Source organism: Giraffa tippelskirchi, chromosome 6 (assembly GCF_054371585.1).
Source record: "Giraffa tippelskirchi isolate mGirTip1 chromosome 6, T2T-mGirTip1v1.2.pri, whole genome shotgun sequence".
In the NCBI taxonomy this organism is placed as follows: Eukaryota; Metazoa; Chordata; class Mammalia; order Artiodactyla; family Giraffidae; genus Giraffa; species Giraffa tippelskirchi.
This window is the reverse complement of record NC_137280.1, coordinates 109526878-109544595: the sequence shown is the minus strand read 5'-3', so window position 1 is coordinate 109544595 and position 17718 is coordinate 109526878. Positions and strand designations below refer to the sequence as shown.

At 39.0% G+C, this 17718-nt stretch overlaps 1 protein-coding gene across 4 annotated transcripts in view; it reads left to right on the top strand.

Annotated features, from left to right (window-relative positions):
• The window catches only part of PRR16 (proline rich 16), a 936482-nt gene that overhangs the window by 28187 nt on the left and 890577 nt on the right, over positions 1-17718 (top strand). For 3 of the 4 annotated variants that reach the window (XR_014056407.1, XR_014056406.1, XR_014056405.1), the window contains exons 1-2: positions 515-560; positions 2999-3104. The exons of the other annotated variant lie outside the window; for it this stretch is intronic. The gene's annotated coding sequence lies outside the window, so the exon portion shown is untranslated. Of the gene's footprint in view, positions 1-514; positions 561-2998; positions 3105-17718 lie in introns of those variants that run through there. 4 annotated transcript variants of the gene reach the window in all.

Below are 17718 nucleotides of genomic sequence, written 5' to 3'. Positions count from 1 at the left end.
GAATACGTGATATCTCTGTAACAGATTTCTATTTCGTATACTTATGTATATAAGAGAATGTAAGTGTAGCCCAGGGTAATAGTGTTACTCCATTAAAAAAATTATTTTTATTTTTTAAATTTAAATTTTTAAATTAAAAATTTCAATATTTTATTGAATGTTTTAATTTTAAAAATTAAAAAAATCAATATTTTATTGAATTTTTTAATTTTAAAAATTAAAAATTAATTTATTATTGATTTTTATTGATTTTTAATTTTTTCTGACTCCATTTTTTTATGTTTGCTAACTTCTTGAGCCTCATCCCTTCTTTCACCCCATTTCTGCTCCTCTTTCACCCCATTTCTGGGAAAGCTGATAAGAAAGTCTGAGTGCTTCCATCTTTGGTATTGGTAGGAAGTTCAAACCACATAAGCCTCTGCCTGTATACAGAGGCCATTGTACCAGTCTCACCCTCTAACCACCATAAAGCCTTCCATCAGTCTCCTCCCAGCTCTCACAAACTGTTTTTCAGACCAGCTTATGAAGCCTACCCTGCTCTACCCAGAAAGTCTCATGAAGTAAGTAATAAAACTTATATACCCTCTTCTTGTGTGTCTTCAGTCTTGACACTTGACATTCCAACCAAATTTGGTGTGGGGAATCCGTTCTGTTTCTTCAGAGTAGTTACAACACACATATATTGGCTTGTACTGAAAGGAACCAGGGTTCCTTGGAGAACTAACTCCAGGTCTGGGGTAAGGTCAGTACAAGGTAAGTCTGGGATATTCTGTCATGCCCTGAAGCAAAGACCTGTTCAAAGGCTAATGGGGTCACTTCTGAAGAACAATAGAAGCCGGAGTGAGAGGCTTTCACTTGTCAAAAGGGGACAACTTGAGCATTGAAAAGAATAATGATCGTAATAGGTTATATTACATTGAACATAAATTTATAATAATAGAAGAGGGGAAAGAGAGGGAGAGAGAAGAAGTAAATGGGAAAGCTCTTCTTTCCGAAAGATTATTCACTAGCAAATATAGAAAAAGGAGAGAATTAAAAAAAAAAAATCACCATTTTGCAGCTGAATGAGATTCAAAGATCATCATAGAATCCTAAAACTTTTGAGTAAAATGTGTTGGGGTGGCAAGAATTTTACATGGAATCAGTATATTATCCCATAGATTTTATGTGTTTTCATTGCCAAGGAAATTAACCTTTAGAATAGATAGGTGACACAACAGGAGGTATATTATACAGCATCACCTATGTGCTATGTAGTACCTATGTCAGAATATTTAACCTGATTCTCATGGTAAAGAACAATTAAATACAGAACATGAGGCAATGGCACCCCACTCCAGTACTCTTGCCTGGAAAAGCCCATGGACAGAGGAGCCTGGTAGGCTACAGTCCATGGGGTCGCTAAGAGTTGGACACGACTGAGCAACTTCACTTTCACTTTTCCCTTTCATGCACTGGAGAAGGAAATGGCAACCCACTCCAGTATTCTTGCCTGGAGAATCCCAGGGACGGCGGAGCCTGGTGGACTGCCGTCTATGGGGTCGCACAGAGTCGGACACGACTGAAGCGACTTAGCAGCAGCAGTAGCAGCATGAGGCATAATACAGGACAACTGTCCTGAATTTTTCAATGTTGTGAAAACAGAAACAGAATGCTCTTCAGGAAAAGATTAAACATACTAAAGAGATATAACCAAACACAGTGTGTGAACTTTTATTTGATCCTAGATTGAAAGGTTAAACAATTTTAAAAGACAATTTTGCTCACTTCTGCAAATTTGCATGTGGTTTTACGGAGAAGGCAATGGCACCCCACTCCAGTACTCTTGCCTGGAAAATCCCATGGATGGAGGAGCCTGGTAGGCTGCAGTCCACGGGGTCGCTAAGAGTCGGACACGACTGAGCGACTTCACTTTCACTTTTCACTTTCATGCATTGGAGAAGGAAATGGCAACCCACTCCAGTGTTCTTGCCTGGAGAATCCCAGAGACGGCGGAGCCTGGTGGGCTGCCATCTATGGGGTCGCACAGAGTCGGACACAACTGAAGCGACTTAGCAGCAGCATATGAAAGTGATACTCTGGTTATATAGGAAAACACTCTTAGCTGATGTATGATATTTAAGGCTGAAATGTCATGGTATCTGGAACTTATTTTCAAATGGTAGAGCAAAAAAGTATAAACATTCTTATGTAAAAAAAATAAAATTAGCCCAGAGGTAGGAAAGAAGTAAAGAATGTTCACACAACATTGTAAATCAACTATACTTTTATAAAATTAAAAAAAGAGAGAAAATCCCCAGAAAAGAAAACCAAAGGTGACAAAATGTTAATACTTTGACGAATTTAGATGAATGGTATTTGTTATTCTCTTCTTTAAACATTTTTGTCAGTTTAAAATTTTTTAAATAAAAATTTTACGATTAAAAGCCCAAGTGAACAGTGATAGAACAAAAGAACTTCAAAGGGGTGCTGATACCACCAAGTAACACCACTGTGTAACTCCCTCTGAAAGCTCAATGATTTGAACAGAGTGTAATATTTGTACTTGGAAATTACTCATAATATACAAAATAAGTAGCAATTGTTATCATGTCAAAAGACTTACTGCACAGAATCCCATGCTCATGAATCAGTGCTATTGTCTTCTAACCCTGGCATCTATTTCAGTTATATCCCCCTGAAAGCGTAGTAAACATGTGCTCTCTGCCAACAAGGACAAATAGACAACTGACTCAGAGATCAAAAGATTTACAGTTGCTGCAAATCTCCTTATTGTGGGATATCGTTAATACCAGATTGGATTTGAGAGCATCATGCTTGAACTGCAAAGGAACCCTGACCTCTGTGATTGGAGAGCCACTGGCAAGACTTACCTGTGATTAACCTCCTTCTGCTCAAATAAGGATAACTGCTTAAGGATGACATTTCCCTCCTTTTGCTCAAATAAGGATAACTGCTTAAGGATGACATTTCTGACTTGTCTGTCTTGTGTTATTAGGTCTGAAAAACAGCAGGAATTCCTCGTCGTGCTCCTGTGCCCTGAGAAAATAATTGGCATGCTCATTATCTTTTAAGAGCCTGGAGGAATTTATCCTATTAAGATGGTAGGCAAATGAGCAGTTACCTAGCTCTCTTTGACTTTGTAATGCCTTCCCATAACTTGTTATTGTGCTGCCCATTGCCAAATCTTTCCTCCTTTCTGTAGTACTTTTTAATTTTTTTAAAGATGACAACTTATTTTTCTTTTCCTCTACTCAAAGCCTCTGTATGAAGAGAGATTGCCCGCCAGTGCCATATTATGAACTCACACTAAAATGAAATTGTAAAAGAATTCTCCAGCATTACATATTCCATTTTCGGCCAATGAGAGATGTAACTATTACATCTGTTTTTTTTTTCACATTTGTAACATACCATTTTTGGGTACTTTCTTCTTCTTCTTTTTTTTTTTAATGTTACTAGGATTTTAATCTTTATTTTAGCACACATCTTTTGTCCATAGTAGAGAACACAGCTTGCTCTACATAAATATGAAAAACCATAGGCCAGTTTAAAATAGTCAGTGAATTTAAGGAATATGAGTTTTAGTAAAAGTGAAACTTCTTTATAAAATGATTTTATTTTCTCTGAAAATTTGAAAATTCCTGCTGAATGCACACTTTCAAAATGAAACCAAACTGTTATTTCAGTATCATTTGAGTATTTCCACATATCTGAGAGAGAAAAGCCTACAGCCAGATTCAGATTTAGAATCCTGATGTTGCCACAAGCTGTGGGTAGCCTTTAAACAGGCTGCCAGGCTTCTTGGAATCACAGTTTTGTGAAATGGGTACAATAAGCCCCACCAAACAAGGATATTGTAAGGGTTAAATTACGATGACATCTGTCAATGAATTTGTAAGTGGCACCCCACTCCAGTACTCTTGCCTGGAAACTCCCATGGACGGAGGAGCCTGGTAGGCTGTAGTCCAAGGGGTCGCGAAGAGTCGGACACGACTGAGCAACTTCACTTTCACTTTTCACTTTCACGCATTGGGGAAGGAAATGGCAACCCACTCCAGTGTTCTTGCCTGGAGAATCCCAGGTATGGGGGAGCCTGGTGGGCTGCCGTCTATGGGGTCGCACAGAGTCGAGCATGACTGAAGTGACTTAGCAGCAGCAGCAGCAGGTATACAATACGTGTTGGCTAATTCAAATCTATTGAGAATATCTAACATCCAAATAATTAATATGGAAGGAAATTCACATCCTGACATTTTGCAGCTAAACAAATAGTTGTATCTTCCTCTAAGGAAATCTGGCTTCCCAATGGCTCTGTGGTAAAGAATCTGCCTGCCAAAACTGGAGACGCAGGTTTGATCCCTGGGTCAGGAAGATCTCCTGGAGGAGGAAGTGGCAACCCACTTCAGTATTCTTTCTGTGCTGTAGTGGTTATCATACTTGCTTAACATGCGAAAGGTCCCCAGTTCAAAACTGGGCGGAAACAGGTTTACTCTTTGGCCTCCCTGGTGGCTCAGACAGTAAAGTATCTGCCTGCAATGTGGAAGACCCAGGTTCGATCCCTGGGTTGGGAAGATCCCATGGAGAAGGAAATGACAACCCACTCCAGTACTCTTGCCTGGAAAATCCCATGGACAGAGGAGCCTGGTAGGCTGCAGTCCATGGGGTCGCTAAGAGTCGGACACGACTGAGCGACTTCACTTTCACTGATAGCTCAGTTGATAAAGAACCCGCCTGCCATGCAGGAGACCCTGATTCAACTCCTGGGTCAGGAAGATCCCTTGGAGAAGGGATAGGCTACCAACTCCAGTATTCTTGGGATTCCCTTGTGGCTCAGCTGGTAAAGAATCCGCCTGCAATGTGGGAGACCTGGGTTCGATCCCTGGGTTGGGAAGATCCCCTGGAGAAAGGAAAGGCTACTCACTCCAGTATTCTAGCCTGGAGAATTCCATGGACTGTACAGTCCATGGGGTTGCAAAGAGTCGGACATGACTGAGCGATTTCACTTCAGTATTCTTGCCTGGAAAATTCTACCAACAGAGGAGCCTGGTTGTATTTCATGGGATTGCACAGAGTTGGATATGACTGAGTGACTGAGCACACATGTAATAGAAAGTCTGGAGATAGGTGCTGCTCTTCCTAGTTCAGGGGTTCAATAATATCAGGATTGGGTGGCAACTCTATAGACCACCTGGCCTTTCCTTAATAGTCATCACAAGATGAGGGCTACATCTCACATCAACAAGTTTGTGATCATGGCAAGAGGAAGAGGGGCAGGTCAGTGACTCACGTTTGTTCCTTTGATCATGAAAACCAAGGTTTTTCAGAAGGTGCAGTAAACTTCTGCTTCCACTTCTTTGGCCAGAACTATCTCACATGGCCTGCTCTGGCTGTGATGGAAGCTGGAAAGGGAGAATTTAGTTTTCCCATCCCCTGTCATAGAGTGGATCAAGGCAGGAGAGGGCTAGGAGTAGGATTGGGGTTAACTAAAGCATGATGCCTGCCGCAAAGGGTTATCTGAGGAATGAGGTAGGCGGTATAAGACCATGGGCATTAGATGGTCTTGATCAGCTTTCCCAGTTACCATCTAGTGGCCCTGAATGATTTACTTGGTAATTTTGAATCTCAGCTTCCTTATTTATATTAAAAGATACTAATCTTTCAGGTTTGTGATGAATATTTATAATCTATACAGTATGTGTGTGTGTGTATATATATATATATATATATATATATATATATAATATACACTGAATACATAGTATGCACACATACTGTTGTTCAGTCACTCAGTTGTGTCCTACTCTTTGCAACCCCATAGAGTGCAGCATGCCAGGCCTCTCCATCCTTTACCACCTCTTGGAGCATGCGCAAACTCATGTCCATCAAGTTGGTGATGCCATCATTCCACATTCTCTGTCAATGAAACTATGAGCCATGCCATGTAGGGCCACCCAAGATGATGGATCATGGTGGAAAGTTCTGACAAAATGTGGTCCACTGATGAAGGAAAGGGCAAACAACTTCAGTATTCTTGCCTTGAGAACCGCATGGACAGTCTGAAAAAGAAAAAAGGTATGACACTGAAAGATGAACTCCCCAGGTTGGTAGGTGCCCAATATGCTACTGGAGAACAGTGGAGAAATAACTCCAGAAAGAATAAAGAGACAGAGCCAAAGCAAAAACAGTGCTCAGTTGTTGAGGTGACTGGAGATGGAAGTAAAGTCCAATGCTGTAAAGAGCAATATTGCATAGGAATCTGGAATGTTAGGTCCATGAATCAAGGCAAATTGAAAGTGGTCAAACAGGAGATGGCAAGAGTGAACATCGACATTTAAGGAATCAGCGAACTAAAATGGACTGGTATGGGCAAATTTTACTCAGATGACTGTTATATCTGCTACTGTGGGCAAGAATCCCTTAGAGAAATGGAGTAGCCCTGATAGTCAACAAAAGAGTCCAAAATGCAAAGTTCTTGGGTGCGGTCTCAAAAACGACAGAATAATCTCTGTTTGTTTCCAAGGCAAACCATTCAGTATCATAGTAATCCAAGTCTATGCCCCAACCAGTAATAGCTGAAGAAGCTGAAGTTGAATGGTTTTATGAAGACCTACAAGACCTTCTAGAACTAACGCCCAAAAAAGATGTCCTTTTCATTATAGGGGACTGGAATGCAAAGTAGGAAGTTAAGAGATACCTGGCGTAACAGGCAAATTTGGCCTTGGAGTACAAAATGAAGCAGGGCAAAGGCTAACAGTTTTGCCAAGAAAATGCACTGATCATAGGAAATACCCTCTTCCAACAACACAAGCGACAACTCTACACATGGACATCACCAGATGGTCAATATAAAAATCAGATTGATTATATTCTTTGCAGCCAAAGATGGAGAAGCTCTATAGAGTCAGCAAAAATAAGACCAGGAGCTGACTGTGGCTCAGATCATGAACTCCTTATTGCCAAATTCAGACTTAAATAGAAGAAAGTAGGGAAAACCACTAGACCATTCAGGTATGACCTAAATCAAATCCCTTATGATTATACAGTGAAAGTGAGAAATAGATTCGAGGGATTAGATCTGATAGAGCACCTGAAGAACTATAGACGGAGGTTTGTGACACTGTGCAAGAGGCAGTGATCAAGACCATCCCCAACAAAAGGAAATACGAAAAGGCAAAATGACTGTCTGAGGAGGCCTTACAAATAGCTGAAAAAAGAAGAGAAGCTAAAGGCAAAGGAGAAAAGGAAAGATACACCCATTTGAATGCAGAGTTCCAAAGACTAGGAAGGAGAGATAAGAAAGCTTTCCTCATGATCAGTGCAAAGGAATAGAGAAAAACAATAGAATGGGAAAGACTAGAGATCTCTTTGAGAAAATGAGAGATACCAAGGGAACATTTCATGCAAAGATGGGCTCAATAAAGGACAGAAATGATATGGACCTAACAGAAGCAGAAGATATTAAGAAGAGGTGGCAAGAATGCACAGAAGAACTATACAAAAATGATCTTCATAACCCAAATAACTGTGGTGGTGTGATCACCCACCTAGAGCCAGACATCCTGGAATGTGAAGTCAAGTGGGCCTTAGCAAGCATTACTGCGAACAAAGCTAGTGGAGGTGATGGAATTCCAATTGAGCTATCTCAAAACCTAAAAGATGATGCTGTAAAAGTGCTGCACTCAATATGCCAGCAAATTTGGAAAACTCAGCAGTGGCTACAGGACTGGAAAAGGTCAGTTTTCCTTCTAATCCCAAAGAAAGGCAATGCAAATACTGTTCAAACTACCTCACAATTGCACTCACCTCACATGCTAGCAAAGTAATGCTCAAAATGCAAGGCAGGTTTCAACAGTATGTGAGCTGTGAACTTCCAGATGTTCAAGTTGGATTTAGAAAAGGCAGAGGAGCCAGAGTTCAAATTGCCAACATCTGTTGGATCATAGAGAAAGCAAGAGAGTTCCAGAAAAACATATACTTCTGCTTTATTGACTATGCCAAAGCCTTTGACTGTGTGGATCACAACTGTGGACAATTCTTCAAGAGTTAGGAATATCAGACCACCTTACCTACCTCCTGAGAAATCTGTATGCAGGTCAGGAAGCAACAGTTAGAACTGGACATGGAACAACAAACTGGTTCCAAATCGGGAAAGGAGTACGTCAAGGCTGTATATTGTTATCCTGCCTATTTAACTTCTATGCAGAGTACATCATGTGAAATACTGGGCTGGATGAAGCACAAGCTGGAATCAAGATTGCCAGGAGAAATGTCAGTAACCTCAGATATGCAGATGATACCACCCTTATGGCAGAAATTGAGGAAGAACTAAAGAGCCTCTTGATGAACGTGAAAGAGGAGAGTGAAAAAGTTGGCTTAAAACCCAACATTCAGAGAACTAAGATCATGGCATCTGGTCCCATCACTTACATGGGGAAACAGTGACAGACTTTATTTTTTTGGGCATGAGTTTGAGCAAGCTCTGGGAGTTGGTGACAGACAGGGCAGCTGGGCGTGCTGCAGTCCATGTGGTCGCAGAGTCGGACATAACTGAGTGCCTGAACTGAACTGAAATGGAGCTTGCTCAAACTCATATCCATCAAGTTGGTGATGCCATCATCCCACATCCTCTGTCATCCCCTTCTCCTTCAGCTTTCAATATTTCCCCGCATCAGGGTCTTTCCTAATGAGTCAATTCTTCACATAAGGTGGCCAAAGTGTTGGAGCTTCAGCTTCAGCATCAGTCCTTCCAGTGAATATTCAGCGTTCATTTCCTTTAGCTTTGACTGGTTTGATCTCTTTACAGTCCAAGGGACTCTCAAGAGTCTTCTCTAACACCACAGTTCAAAAGCATCAGTTTTTTGGTGCTCAGCTTTCTTTATGGTCCAACTCTCACATCCATACATGACTACTGGAAAAACCATAGCTTTGATTAGACGGACCTTTGTTGGCAAAGTAATGTCTCTGCTTTTCAATATGCTATTTAAGTTGGTCATATCTTTTCTTCCAAGGAGCAAGTGTCTTTTAATTTCATGGCTGCAGTCACCATCTACAGTGATTTTTGAGCCCAAGAAAAGTCTGTCACTGTTTCCATTGTTTCCCTATATATATGCCATGAAATGATGGGACCAGATGCCATGATCTTAAGTTTTTTCAATGTTGAGTTTTAAGCCTGATTTTTCACTCTCCTCTTTCACCTTCTATTATACACATGTATACATACTGGATATATGCCAAATATTGCATGAGATGTGTTTATACTAAAATAATATCTATTGTTTACCTGAAATTTAATTTAGCTGGACATCCTGTATATTTACTTGCCAAATCTGACAGCCCTGCCACAAGCACAACTTAAAAGTTGCTTCATTAGTAACAGGAACCTGCCTGTCGTCCAGAGTCCATAGAGAAAGCAAAACCCCTGGTGAAATATTGTCATTTTATATTTCTCTCTTTTCCTTGACAGCAAATTGGTCTTCCTTTCTAGGTCTAAGGGTGGCAAAAATAAAACCTCATATAAATAGATACCTTATTAGCTGATGAACTTTTCTTTGATATGATCAGTTTTGTTTTTTCTGAAGTTATAGGTAGTAAAACAGTCTAGAGGATAGGGGCAGAGAGACACACAAAAATTTCTGCTTCAGAAAATTATGCCAGATTTCAAGGCACAAGAGCTGGATATTTGACAAAGAGCCACTGCAACTACTGTTGTGACTTTGTACAATGCACTTACCCTTTACATATTTATTTTCTTCAATATATAATGGGCATAGTACTTAACTCAGAATTTTGGTGGATATGAAAATGAGGTCATTTATGTGAAAGTACAACATAAGTATGAATTTTTACTGAGAGTCAGAAGCTACAACTAGGACCTCAAGGGAAGTAATTGTAACATTAGGGCTCATTTTGTCATTTGATCATTTTCTAGGAATTTATCCATTTTATGTATCTCTAAAAATTTAATAGTGTATAGTATCTAACTGTTCATTAATTGTTGGTATTATAATTATGTGCCTAAAAGAACTAATGGAGACAACCTATTAGAAACAATAAAATTTTAGCAAAGTTGCTGGATACAACATCAACTTGCAAAATCAAAAATATCTCTCTATACCAGCAATAATCAGAAAACTCCAGAAATATTGTATTATATACATAATTTCAATAAAACTATAAAGAATCTAAGAGTTAAAGTAACCTAGAATATGTAATACCTTTATTAAGAAACTCACCGAAGTGTGCTTTTCAAAAAGTTTCATGCAAATATAAAATCATCATGTCAAAGATTGGGAACTCATTAATTAGTGAGAGAATCAACGAGGTGTATGGTCAGTTCAAAGGACACTTAAGATGCCAAGGATTTAAAGGCAGTTCAACAGAGAAATATTAGAATTGCTGAATTAGTTATAAAACTGATATCCCAAACACAGGCCATAAATATTTGGAGTTAATTTTTTCATTGAACACAAAATTATTTGCATCTACTGGACAAAACTCTAGAAAATAACTTGTAACCTCACTAAGTTTGAGAGCTTTTATTAATAGTAAACAATGAGATAAATACATTTCACAGCAATACTTTTGGGGGGGGGGTGGGGCATGGTCTCACCAAATGGAGAAAAATTGGATCCCAACCTAAGCCTACATAAAGGGTGACCTCCAGATAGGTTAGGGATTCCCTGGTGGCTCAGACAGTCAAGAATCTGCCTGAAATGCTGGAGACCTAGGTTCGATCCCTGGGTCGGGAAGATCCCCTGGGGAAGGACATGGCAACCCACTCTGGTATTCTTGCCTGGAAAATCCCATGGATGGAAGAAAATGGTAGGCTACATACAGCCCATAGGGTCACAAAGAGTTGGACACGACTGAGCAACTTCACTTTCACTTTCCAGATAGGTTAAACATTAAGTTGGAAGGGAAGAAGAGAATGTATGAGATAATCTTTACAATTGAGGAATGAGGAAACCAAAAAATTTTAAAAGGCAAAACCATAAAGCAAAAGATTGCTATATACAATTATATCACACTTAAAATGCCCGGTATAGCTGAAATGGGAGAATTTTATTACATGTGAATTATACCACAATAAAGAAAATAATCAGAAATATTGTGGAAATATACATTTTGGATTGGTTTGTACCAGCAAGATAGTTACTCATATGCTTATCTATGTAAAATCTGCCAGATACTGACTTTTGGAAAGGATCCACTGAGAACATGATGGAGATGGAAAGAGACTAACAAAAAGCTTCCACTGCTGCACCTCACTGCAGCCCTCCCTCCATGAGCAAGAAGGATTTTTCTTGTACAAAAACCAAGGAAGTCATTGGGAACTGAGCACCTTAAAGAATCCAGGAGATGAAGTAACCTCTTCATAGCTCTGGGAGGCTGTCTAGCTTCATTCATTTGGCACATACATATGGCACTAGCCCTGGTCTAGGTGGTGTTGTTACGGGGAGAAAGCATCAAACAAAACTGACCCACCCTCTGTACTTGGACAGCTGTCATTCTGTCCTCAGGGCCCTCAGGGAGAAGACCATGGGGAAGATATACACGGGTGAGAAGGTGAGAAAATAATAATCTGTGAAAGCCTCATTGTGCTCAGGAAAATTAAGGTTTTTTCATTCATGAAGAACACTATGTACCAAATTAATAGGTGACTAAATAGGAAGAGGCATTTTCAATGCTTAAATCTGCAAAGGAATGAATAATTAGCTGGGAATTTCTGTAAATTGGTTAAGTCAGTTTCTGTCATAGGAAGACAGGTAAAGAATATGAACAAACAACTTAAGAAGAGCTCTCAAAGCCAAGTTCTTGAAGGCATACTAAAGATAGTAATCAGAGAAATTCAGGTTCCATTGACAATATTAAATTGGCAAAAATTAGAAAACTGGATAATGCTGAGTGTTGCTAGGGAAGCAACTTGGCGAAAAGCTTCATGGGAGTAGATTGGTACAGCCATTCTGAATAGTCTGTCATGATATAGATAAGTATACATACATACTATGGTGCAGTGATTTTGCTACTGAGAATTTATCCCAAAGAAAATTTCTAGCATTTGCATATTGCAAAATATATAAAGATACTTATTACAGTGATGTGTACAGTGGTGGGAGTTGGTGGCAGTTTCGGTAAATAGGGAAGACGTGGAGAATACATGGTTTTGGAGCCTTAGGAGGGACACATCTGATGTACACATGGAAGTGTAAGATTGGGTCTTAAAAAGATAGTATTTGGTGTGAAAGAATATGAAAATGAATGAGATCTGTAAGGATTTGCATAGTTTAAAATATATGCCAACAAAATCACACATTTTAGAGCACTTTAAAATAAAAAGCAATAAATACAACAGAATGATTATCTTGGAGATGTGGATTAAGTGGAATAAATGTTAAAATGAGAGTGCATCACAATGATCCATCAATGATTCCAGTGTGCCTTGAAGTGTGGAGTATTATTAATTCCACCCTGTATATTTGATAAACAACTCATAAGTAAAATGAAACATAGTGCATCAAAAGAATCTAAATATTCATGGCTATTGGAGAAATGTGCCTTGCTTACTCCTTGGCTCTGCTTAAATACTGCCACACTTGCCTTCTGGGGTGTGGCCCATCTGGGAGTCTGCTGGGGGCTGATTTTGGGTTTTTATGTGCTCTAAACTCAGACCAGCAAGGAAAATCCTAAAGGAAGGAGCAAGGCACAATCACAGCAGTTCTGATTTCTACTTTTGTGCATATTCTTAAAATGCTGCAGATGTTTTGAATATTTTCTCTACTATGAAGCACCATGATGTTTCTGCCTCTCCTCTCCTGTTTATCTAGTAAATCATTTTCATGTTTGTGCTTCTACATTTTCTAGCGTCAAATTGCTTTGATGAAACGTTGTATTCTATCTTCATTACAACTCAGCTGGAGGCCCTCTCTTTTGCAGTTGAGAAAACAAAGGCTAAAGACCCCAAATAACTTTCAAAATGTCATATTTCTGGGAAGTGATACAAATAATACTTAACGTCAAGTCTCCTGTCTTCAAACCACACTTGATCTAACACTTAAGGCTGCTTTAATGCAAAGAAATCTTCAGTTCTAACCGAATTTCAAGTAATTGAAAAAAAAATAATGAAGTTCTTACAGAACTTTCTTTTGCTGTTTATGCCGGAATTAACTAAGAATTAATTGGTACAGAGTCAGTTGATATGACAACCATGAAAAGGCAATTTTCAGGTGGAAGTCTGGAAGGCAGTGATAAATAATATAATTCCCTGGTCATCCACTACTGTTTGGAAACCATAATGCCTTTTATTATAAATTCTGAATTTCAAGGAATTTCACCTTGTCCAAATGCATTAGGCTACGAACTGCAAATACTCTGTAGTGTCATCCCACTTGCAGTTTCCAAAAAATGAATATTTATGGCATTAAACTTTTCAAAATCAGAAAATGGTTTAGGTATGTATGTAATTCAATTTTTCAAAATAACAGATATGGCAAAACTGATTAAAATAGAACTTACATGCTGAAGAAAAAGCAACAGGAATCTCTTATAAAGTAGCCGATGGGTTTTCTCTAAGTGTCTCCTGGAGGTGAGACCAGGATAACCTCTCTCCTGAACCACACAATGTCTAAAACCTCCCAGTGCTCAGTTGGCACACAACTATCAGAGAGATCTAATCAGAGTTCTCTGGCACTCCTCTTCCACATTTGCATTCAGAATGAAGATATAAATATTGCCTGATTTAGCCCCATCTACATTTCAAACCTGATTTATACAATCCCTCTCCCACCCTAACCTTAATCTCAAGTAAATACACTGTCCTTCCGCCTCCTCAAACTTGCTGTGTTCCCTCACATTACAGCTCTCTGCATATGTGCTTCCCCTGAATGGAATGTTCTGGAATGTTCTTCAACCTCCTTCATCACTTTATTTCTTTTTATCTTTTAAAAACTTTTTATTTTGTATTGTGGTTTAGCTGATTAACGAACAGTGTTGTAATAGTTTCAGGTGAACAGCGAAGGGACTCGGCCATACATATTCATATATTCTATTCTCCCCCAAACTCCCCTCCCATCCAGGCTGCCACATACCATTGAGCAGAGTTCCATATGCTATACAGTAGGTCCTTGTTGGTTATACATTTTAAATATAGCAGTGTGTACATGTCCATCCCGAACTCCCTACCTATCCCTTTCCCCTATTCTACCACTGGCAACCATAAGTTTGTTCTTCAAGTCAATGAGTCTCTGTTCTGTAAGTTCATTTGTATCATTTCTTTTTATATTTTACATGTATGGGCTGTCATATGATATTTCTCCTTCTCTGTCTGACTTATTTCTCTCAATGTGACCCTCTTTAGGTCCATCCATGTTGCTGAAAATGGCATTATTTCATTATTTTTAATGGCTAAGTAATATTCCATTGTGTACGTGTACCACATACCCAGCTTTCTGCTGACGAACATTCAGGTTGCTTGCATGCCTTGGGGTGCATGTATCCTTTTGGATCATGATTTTCTCTGGATTTATGCCCGGGATTGGGATTGCACGATCATATGTTCGCTCTATTTTTAGTTTTGTAAGGAAACTCCATACTTTTCTCCATAGTGGCTGTACCAATTTACATTTCCACCAGTGTTGTAGGAAGGTTCCCTTCTCTCCACACCCTCTCTAGCATTTGTTGTTTGTGGATTTTTTGATGATGGCCATTCTGGCTGGTGTGAGGTGATATCTCATTGTAGTTTTGATTTGCATTTCTCCAATAATCAGCAATGTCAAACATCTTTTCATGTGCCTATTGGCCTCTGTTCAGTTTAATTCTTAGTCCTTCTTCAATCCCAGATCAGAAATCATTTCCTTAAGAAATCTTCTGGACCCCCAGTTCAAATTAAATCCTTTTGATATCAGCTCTCAGAGATCTTTCTCCTTTGAATCATGTATGTGGCTTGTAGTTATATATTTATTAATGTGATTATTTGCTTAATTTTTGTCCTGTCTTCTCCAAGAGAATAAATTTCATAAGAATTGTTTGTTGACATGTTATTTTATTTTCTTCATCATTTTCTTACCCAGTATCTAACTCCCTCTTGTTTGGGGGTGGAGGGTGCTTTGGACATTTATTTTGTATACCGTTCTTGTGTTTGGGGAGTTCTTCACCTTATCAGCCCACAGTTCAGGTGGCAGAGCCCATTACCATAGTTTTCTAGCCATCGTGCTTTGCAGCCAAACACAAACATATGACCCAGGCTGTGACATGCAGCCTTCCAGGGCACAGTCCAAAAGATGCTGGTTGTCTCTAGTACCTGGAACCATCAGTGCAAACTGTGCTGTTGTGCCAGGTGGTAGCCCTGGTGCTGACACAATTTTGTATCTTGTTTTGAAGATTGTTCTTGGAAGAATGAGCCAACATCCCTGCTTCTGGGGCTTTCCCAGAGATTTTGAAACTTATATTCTCTTAATGAAGTTTTTTTTTTTTTTCCTGCTTTAATGACTAAGAGCAATTTCTTTGGTTTGCAGCTGAGAACCTCAAGATGAATGAATAGTGGAATATCTTTGCCGCCAATACAGATTGGATGTTTTAATGTCTATGCTGTCCTATGAAGTTATTGCAAAAGGGACTTAAATTATAGAAGTAATCTGAGTGTTATCTAGAGGCTTGTTATGGCTCAGTATATTTCAACTGTAGGAGGCTACAAAAATGATCTTAGATTCATGTAAATATATGCATTACCTTCCTGTTGTTTAAAATCTTCTGACAAGTGTTTTGGAGTTCTTTATGATCAATTTCAGAATAATTCTGCTCTTAATGCTTTCTGTTCGCTGTTTTATTGTACATCAAGAAAAAATGTTAGATATTTCTTTGTCAGGATTTGTAAATACTTCATCCATTGTTCTATACTGAGAAAAGATATTGCAAGCTAAACAATATTGAAATAAGAGATGTATGCTGTGATTCTTTGAATCACACAGAAAATATTGCATGAACGTATATATTTTGTAAGAAGAGAGCAATCATGACTACATATGTTTCTGGTCATGAACTTTGAATCCTGAATGAAAGTCCTGGAAGTTTGAAATACAATATAGCTTGCTTTTTGTTAAATGTATTAACTGGGGTAACAGAAACAGTGATATAACAGTTTAATTGGCCTTTCCTTGAATCATGTACCACTGGACCCACCTCATACTCACAGCAGAGGCTTTCAAGCTCAAATGTTACTGAGTCACAAAAATGTGAGACATAACTGTTAAAAGACAGTTGAGAGTCATGGGGATGGTGAAGGACTGGCATGTTCATGCTGTTGAAAGATAAACAGGCATATTAAAATTTTTGAGCTAATTTGAGCAAAAATTGATTTGAATTGGACAGTACCAAATCAGAAGTACATAGGAATGATCCACAAATAAGAGCTTGGGGAGAAGCTTTTATAGAGAAAAGGCAGAAGCAAAGTAGGGAAATTATTTATTGGCTATAACTTAAAGCCAAGTTGACTATGATTAGTTGTCCTCAGTATTTTGATTTTGTAATCTTGAGGCATTTATAGACTGAGATTTTGGTTTGCTTACAGATGGTGCCACAGCATTGAAGCCACATTAGTCTAATGCCCTCCTTGTTTATTAATTTAACCATTCCACCCTTTGGTCAATCTCTCATACATGAGAGATTGACCAAATATTGGTGTTAGCCCACTCTCAGTTACCATCAGAGTTAGGTTCCTCCTTGTCTCATGTGAAAATTTAAGGTTAAATTGCCAGATCATGAAAGAATTGTTCTTGCTGTTTGTCTCACTGTTTATCTTGTTTCTGTTTCTCCAAGTGCAGTAACTCCATGTGATGTGCTTCTAATGGCTGCAAACATGCATTTAAGACCTTCGAGAGAATAGAGCACACCAGGGAGACTACAGTGATAACTAGTAGGAGGATAATGCCCAAGAGACTGAATGTATTCCTTAGCCAGGGCCTCCATGAATTAAACCAACTGGTATCAGATAAATCAGAGAATGTACCTGAAGGCACATCAACTTGTTTTAGCCAAGTGGCTTGTTTGCTAATTTCCTGTATTTGCTGTAATACCATAGTTGTATTTCCAGGTACAGTAAGAGATATTTACTATGGCACAGACTCTTCCTAGTTCTGCAATTTTATTATCTAAACCACTTTAGGAAGAAAGTTCAGGGACTTTTATTGTGCAGCTATGACCTTAGTGGTAGATTCAGTGAAAGATACCAGAGATAAGGAGCCTTATCTTCCTGTACAATAACAGAGAGAAAAGGCAAGTAGCAAAAAGGCCAAAAAAAGAAAGCTTTCATTTAGAGATTAAGATCTTGACCCATGAACTTGGGAGGACTATCCACTTTAAGATGCCAGCTGCTTCTATAGAGAAACCTCCCTAGTCAACTTTAACTTTACATTTCCAGCTGGTTCCAAGAGCGTGGTGTAGCTCTTTTTTAATTGGAGGATGTGAACCAAAGGTTCAAGTCCTTGAAGGTGATCTGGGTCTGATCCTAGACCCAGCCTGGTTTTAAAATCACACTCAGTTTGACACCACTGGTTTTCAGACCCAGTCTGGGAAAAGAGGTGCTCAAATAAAGTCAGAAAATACAGCATGCAAAAACCATGGAGCTAGGATCATAGGACTTAACCAACATCTTCAGAGGCAGCAAGGAATTTGAGAGCTCAAGGGCCTCAACAGGTACCTGCACCTTCCCCTTTCTAGTCTTTC